A 6,610-nucleotide genomic window follows, 5' to 3' on the forward strand; every position below is an offset into this window, starting at 1 on the left:
GTATTGAGAAATTCCATGGTAGTTTAACACTAAGACTGTCTGGGAGAAGAATTGGGTGCTGCAGGGAATAGATTACTGAATTGCTAAATGGCATCCTTTTGGGGGTCTGAATTGAGTTAATTCAAAGTATGAAATTGCAATGCAGCTTGCAGATAATGCTGTCTTTTGAACAAGAATGCAAACTTTTACACTGACTACTTCTTTAAGAGAATGATGATTATCTTTACACAACAAAAATACTCTTAGTTCAGTGCTGAATGCTTTTAAGCCCAAATGAGACTTACACATGACAAGTGAGAGCAAAAAAGCGTAATGATTATACTGTAATTATACTCTGATAGATGCCATGAAATTTAAGGAGAGACTGTAGACCTTACCACTGGAAAAGATACAATCACAATCCTGAGAATTTCAGTGGAAATACTTGACTGAAATGAGTTATCCTGGGGAAAAGTAGTCTGCTGTCTTTTTGGTGGTTTTAATAGAAATTCAGAATCAGTAGTATGGCTCTTGATAAGCTACCTCACTTGGAAATTCCTGTTCTCAGGATCATTGTGGGGAAGCTGAGAGACTGTTGGCTTTATGCAAATGAAAAGTGATTCTCGTGTCACTTCTTGGGCTGAAATCTGTGTGGCTGCTAGAAGCTGTAGTTCAGTGTGTCTTGCATTTTTCTGCTCTGTGGCAGGAAAGAGCAATTCCTGCAAATACAGGACCATTTTTTTTCTGATTGCTATATCTGTAAGAAGAAAGTAAATGCTTGCTTGCTATCTAGCCAAGGAAATACTTGCCTATCAGCCAATGTGGTTTCACAGGCATAAAGTACCTCACTCTTGCAAAATAACCTGCATGCAGAACTGTGTGGAGGAGTTCTGCTTTTTGTTGTGTCTGTGTGACCATTAAATCTAGAATAGCCATTTTGCACGATACACTCTGCTGACCAGTTGTAATGAAACAGCTTCCTAAAGGGATGGAAACAAAAGCTATTGAAGATGAGAGCATCTTCAGTTTCCTTTTAGTGATAGATCTGTGATATTTAAATAATGCATTCTGCAGTATTGATTGAAACATTAGACTGAGCTAACTGAGAGACTACTAGAGATGGCTGAGGAATTGCTCAGTGATTTGTGCAATCAGCAGGCACCATTCATGTTACAGGTGGCCCACTTAAGTTTTCTCAGGTGTAGTTTGAACAAGTGATTAACATTTCTGTTAGAATTCCTAAACTTATCTCAGGCTTCAGAGATGTATGTGAGAATCTTTGAGATTAAAGAAGCTAATGTATCAAAGCAATCTATGAAAGACAGTATTTCTAATCTGGGTATTGAAGTTGTGTGTCACCTATAGTAGAGAAATACTGTTCAGAAATGAACCCAAAATACAGTAATTCTATTTCAAAATATGTTTAGACAAAGTATTGTTTCCTGACATCACCCTCACAAGGGGGAAGGAATGCAAGGGGTGAAAGGAATGCAGGGGGAGCTTCAGGAGGTGTTGTGAAGACACAATTCAGCTACTCTGAATCATTTCACTGGAAAAAAATGTGTTACAGAATCACAGAATGTTTTGTGAGGGACGTTAAAGTTCATGGAGTTCCAACCGGAAACATTGTAGGAGAACATTTCCATGATGAGCAGCACAAGAGATACAAGTGTTCTTACTGACCCCTAATCCATGTGATTTTGGCATTTGAAGGTGGAAACAGGTGCAGAGGTGGAGTACAAGGGTCGTGTGGCACAAGAAGCTCTACACACAAGTACCTGCAATGAAAGCCTTAATGCTGGGATTTGCCAGTGTGCTGCATTTCAGCTGTGTGGTCAGTATGTTACTGCATGTTCCAGCCAAAAATTGGTGTCAGTTCACTTTTAAAGAACCTAACAGAAAATATTTTGTCTTGAAGACCAGCCCTCCTCCCTCTCTTTAAAATATGTATATATATATATATATATATAATTTTCAGGGACAAAAGAAGGGAGAGATGATTACAAAAGACAGCAGCAGAGAGGATCTTCTGTCTTAGCCAAGTTCTATCAGGGATAATTCTATCCCTAGCTCAATTTAGGAGATTTAAATTTAATCCTGTCCTGTTCTTTCTCCTGCCTGTTCCACACTTTAACTGAAGGTAGGAACCCCCTTAGGCACCTTAGAGACTGTGAAGCAAGTGGCTTCTCCGGTATCTGTAATGTTTGGACTGAATTCTGCTATTTGTATTCTAGACCATGCCTCTCATGACTACAGGTTGTTTGCCTGTGCAGTAGAGCAGTATTTAACACATTTTAGCTTACTGAATGTTCTTCACTAAGCTTCAGGTTAGAGGTTGAGAGCTGATATGGTAGAAGGTGTACTCTCTGTCTTAAATAATTTGCTGAACTGCTAAATGCTGCTAAACAGCAGTATCTGTTGCCAGAGCTGGCTGTACTTTACAAGAAGAGTCACTCCATTGTACATTTTGCCTTTGCAGGCTGCCCTGAAGGAAGTTACTGAAACCTGAAAGCTGGGGCACATACCCCGTGTGGGAGGAAAAATGAGATTTGCCTCCAGTCTGTCCAAGAGGAACAGAGCATGCTGCACTGCAAAGCTGCTCGGGCGGATTAATCCTTCCATTACGCATCTTACTGCTCATCCCTGAGGAAGGAAAAGGGCAGTGCTGACCCTGTTCCTTGCTGGTCTTTTGCAGCAAAGGCAGGCAAGTGCAGTCCATTCACAGAAAAAATAGGTTTTTCCAGACAGGGATATCTCACCACAGGGGCTGTTAAAAAATGCAGTAATTGCCATGGATGGAATTATTTTTAACCTCACATGTGAAAAACATTTCTCAACCGATGAGCATGGGTCAGGAAAGCAGAGAGCCCTGGGAGATCTCATTTACTTAGTAATATTTATAGCTTCCAGGGTTTTGATAGCACTAGATAAAATAGGTTAGCTTTAGGATTTGGTAAACAACAAAAAGAGCTTGTTTTGAGCCGGAGCTTCACCATGCAATAAGCTACTCGGTACAGAGTTCTTTAACTTCTCTATTTTTCATTTTGTTCATCAGGGCAATACCAGTGCAGTTACTGCGGCTGGAGGAGAGAGAAGAGCTGTAATTTGGTGGTGGTCCAGATCAGAAAGCTCAGCAAAACAAGAGCCTGCTCCTGTAGCTAGCAGCGATGGAGATGTGCAAATGATAGCAAGGGTGAAAACTGTCTCTGAGAGGTTCCAAGGTGCGTATCCCCAGCACATTAACAGATCCCCATGTAGCACTTGTGCAGTGGGGTCTGACTCATGAGGGTGCTATCGCAGCAGTAATGAACTACACAGTTCACATCATCCCTTCAGTGTATCAGCAGCAAGAGTCTTCATTTTTACAATCACTGGCTGAAAAATTTATATTCTCTTGGAGCTGGAATTGCCTGGACAAGGCTTTTATTTCCTTGCAGAATATCCCATCACTCCGTGCTTTCCATTTCCAGTGTTGCTTGCTGTGATTTTTCAGATCAGCTGAAGAAAATCATAGGTGTATCCAGGTTGCTGGTACTTTCACTTGGATTTTGGTTGCTGAAGTTGCTGATATGCTAGGTTGTAACTGAGTCAGAAAGAACTGAAAAGGCACACCGTTACACATTGGGAACAGCACCTCAGAACAGCAGGTTTTGATAATGGGGAATTCCTCCTCACAGTGTGTATTTGTAGCCTTATCTCTAATGCTGAACTCCAGCTGGGTATATGTGTGCTGGGCACAGGGGCATCTATACACAAGAGGCCTGGGATCAAACCCCACCTGCCTCAGCATGGTGGGATCAGTCCTGGTTTGTCCATAGGAAACACTGACTTTCCCAGTGCTCAGCTCACACTGGGACCAATTGCAGTCAATAGCATTTGTTATCCTCCAGTCGTCACAGTGCACGTTTGTCTTATTCTTAGTAACGGCTAATCTCTTCTGTATGGTTACATCCAGAGATGGGGGACATGGGTTTGGGTTTTTTCCTGATAGGATTTATTTGGAATGAGAGACAAAAGCCAACCAGGCTTTGTCAGGCTTCACTGTGGCTTCCTTACTGAAAGTTGTTGCATTATGATTCTTGTCTTGGCCTTTCCGATCTTAATTGATGATGGACAGAAGATTTCAGCATGTCTGACTGAATTAGAGACGTGACAGGGCCCCCCCAAATGTCCCGTTATCTCAGCTGAGTGATGCACATTGAGGCACGGAGTTTTGTTTGGAACAGAAGAATCTCCTGGCCCTGTCGTTAGAAGTTCACTGTTCTTTCACTGTCCTTGAGAAGCTGCAGTGACTTGCTGATGAGAAGGCTTCATAAAGCGCTGCCTTTCATGAATGCTGATGGGAGAAAACTAATTTGATGGATTTTTCCCTTATGCACATGTCCACGCAGTCCTGAGCCTCAGTCACCCGCTGCATGCAGAATAAGCATCTTCCTTTCTTCTGAATTACTCCTCTTATGCTTGCCTCGTGGCCATGAATCAAAGTACATTTTGACACCACAGTTTTGTGATTTCGAAATTCCCCAGATTGCAGCAGGCAATGTATGAGGGGTTTGTATGTTTTTTTTCATGAGAGAAGGCAGCCTTTTCTCTCCCTGCTTCATTTCTACTCTTTCTATAATGCTTTGAAAAACACAAGTCAGAGACTTCATATGCTGATTTTGAAACTCTTCAAGTATTTATCAAGAACAAAACAGAATGTTCCAAGAAAACTGAAATGTGTTTAGTGCTAGACGATAAAGTGGGAGAATGTTCTCCCTTCCTCATAAGCAGAGAAGAGAACAAAGAAATGGGGAAAGATGTAATAACTCCTATTTCCTCATTGCTTTTCTCTGGAGCAAATACACATAAACTTTACCTAAAGCTGAAGTAGAAACACTCACAGAAGCCCTAACAGAGCAGTATGTTTGTCTGACTGACCTTTTGATAATGAAAACTGACTCTGGAGACCTTGCAGCTTCTACCTGCAAGATGTAAACTGCTTCCATAGCTGAGTCTAAAACTGCACTCAACCACGAAGCTCAGCACCCTTAAACTCAGCAACCTTGATGATGCACCTTTTCTCCTTGAGGAGTCTGTTTTATTCCTGGTGGGTTTGAGGGGGCCCAGTGTGGGGAGCCGGGAAGCAGTGCCTGTATTATTTGCATTTTTAGTATATTCCGGGTTTTTCTGCGTTTTCTGATGTATGGCCGGGAGGAAGGAGGCCGAACACCGGCAGGTGGCAGCCAAGCTGAAGATTTGAGCCTGGAAGGAAGGGAACACCAGGAGCTGGATATGAGGAAAGTGTCAGTGCCATTCTGCGCAGAGAAGCTGCAACCCCTTACAGAGGGGGATGCTCGCTTTTGGACTACGCTGTCCGCATCATACACTGCTCCTATAAATTGGTGGGGTAGTTTTTTCCCCTGGTGTCATTATAGTGAACTAAAGCCCCCGATGAACTTAAAGCCTTTGTTTTAATACAGGCAAAATTTGTTTTGATGCTGTGTCAGAATATTAATGAATTGAATATGCTGCCGGTTGTGTTGAGCGCTGCTGCGGAAGAAATGCTTTAGTTGAGTAACTATATATTGAAAGAAGTGAGGCAGAGTTTGGTGGGAAGAAAAGGAAATAGCCAACTGGTGTGTTCCTTGGGCTGGCAAAAGTAGACACTGTTGCTGCCTGTGATTGTTTGCATTTTGGGCGATTTCTTTCTAGTGCTTGGCTTAGAGATATCGCCAAATAATTCCACAGTGCAACGGTGACCATGACCAAGTCATGATTTCAGTCTCTGCTTTCTGGTTCGTACAGTTGAGTCCTTTCTGATGAACTGAGCCTGGCCTGTGTTCCTCTGCCCATCTACAACCTCACCATAGCTCTCATCTTGCCTAAGTGCACTCTGTGTTTTCCCCTCTGAGTTTACTTTCTAGTGCATTAGAAAGTTAGAGGTGAATGAAAGGATGTAGTTTGATAGCTGTGGAAACATGCATTTTCCAGTTGTAAAAGCCTGTGCAGTTAGTAGGGTGGTTGTACTTGTGGAATTCCTTTGTTTGAGGGAACACAGAAGACTTCAAAGCATTGTGTTAAGAAAACTGACTCCTTGCAACCAGGCAGCCACATCTCCAGAAAGTCAGAGGCATTTAGGTTAGCTGCCAGTGGAAGAAACGGGAAGGAAAAGTCAAACTCATCTGTTCACTGGACAGCACAATGACCTTGAACTCCTTTATTCTGTCCTGACAGATCTTCGTGTTCTGTCATTTTCTGTTCACAGAAAGAGGTGTGCGGTTCTGGCAGGTAAACAAAGGGAAAAACAACACAGCCTCACCCTGCCAGGCACATCAGCTAAGGAAGAACGTGCTTGTCAAAAGGCTTCCTGCAGCACTGCTCTGCCACCATAATGACCAATTAATGTTAAAATCGCATTAATGAATCTTGACTGTCCCTTCCGAGCTGCGTGAACAGCTAACGTGATATATGATACGATGCCTGAGCAGAAAGCTCTGCTTTCCAGTGCCACACAGAAAGACATCTGACCGCTCTTGGCAGGGGGTGGCAGCCACAGTGCCATGGCAGAGCCCCCCCAGACCCTGCTCAGTCAGCTGAGAAGGCTTCTCCTTCCCAGGCATCTCTCCAACACAGGATAGGGGAATTGCTC

The sequence above is a fragment of the Neopsephotus bourkii genome, unplaced genomic scaffold, assembly GCF_033783945.1.
Source record: "Neopsephotus bourkii isolate Nb327-2 ecotype Australia unplaced genomic scaffold, CSIRO-AGI_Nbou_v1 NB_107, whole genome shotgun sequence".
NCBI classification, from domain to species: Eukaryota; Metazoa; Chordata; class Aves; order Psittaciformes; family Psittacidae; genus Neopsephotus; species Neopsephotus bourkii.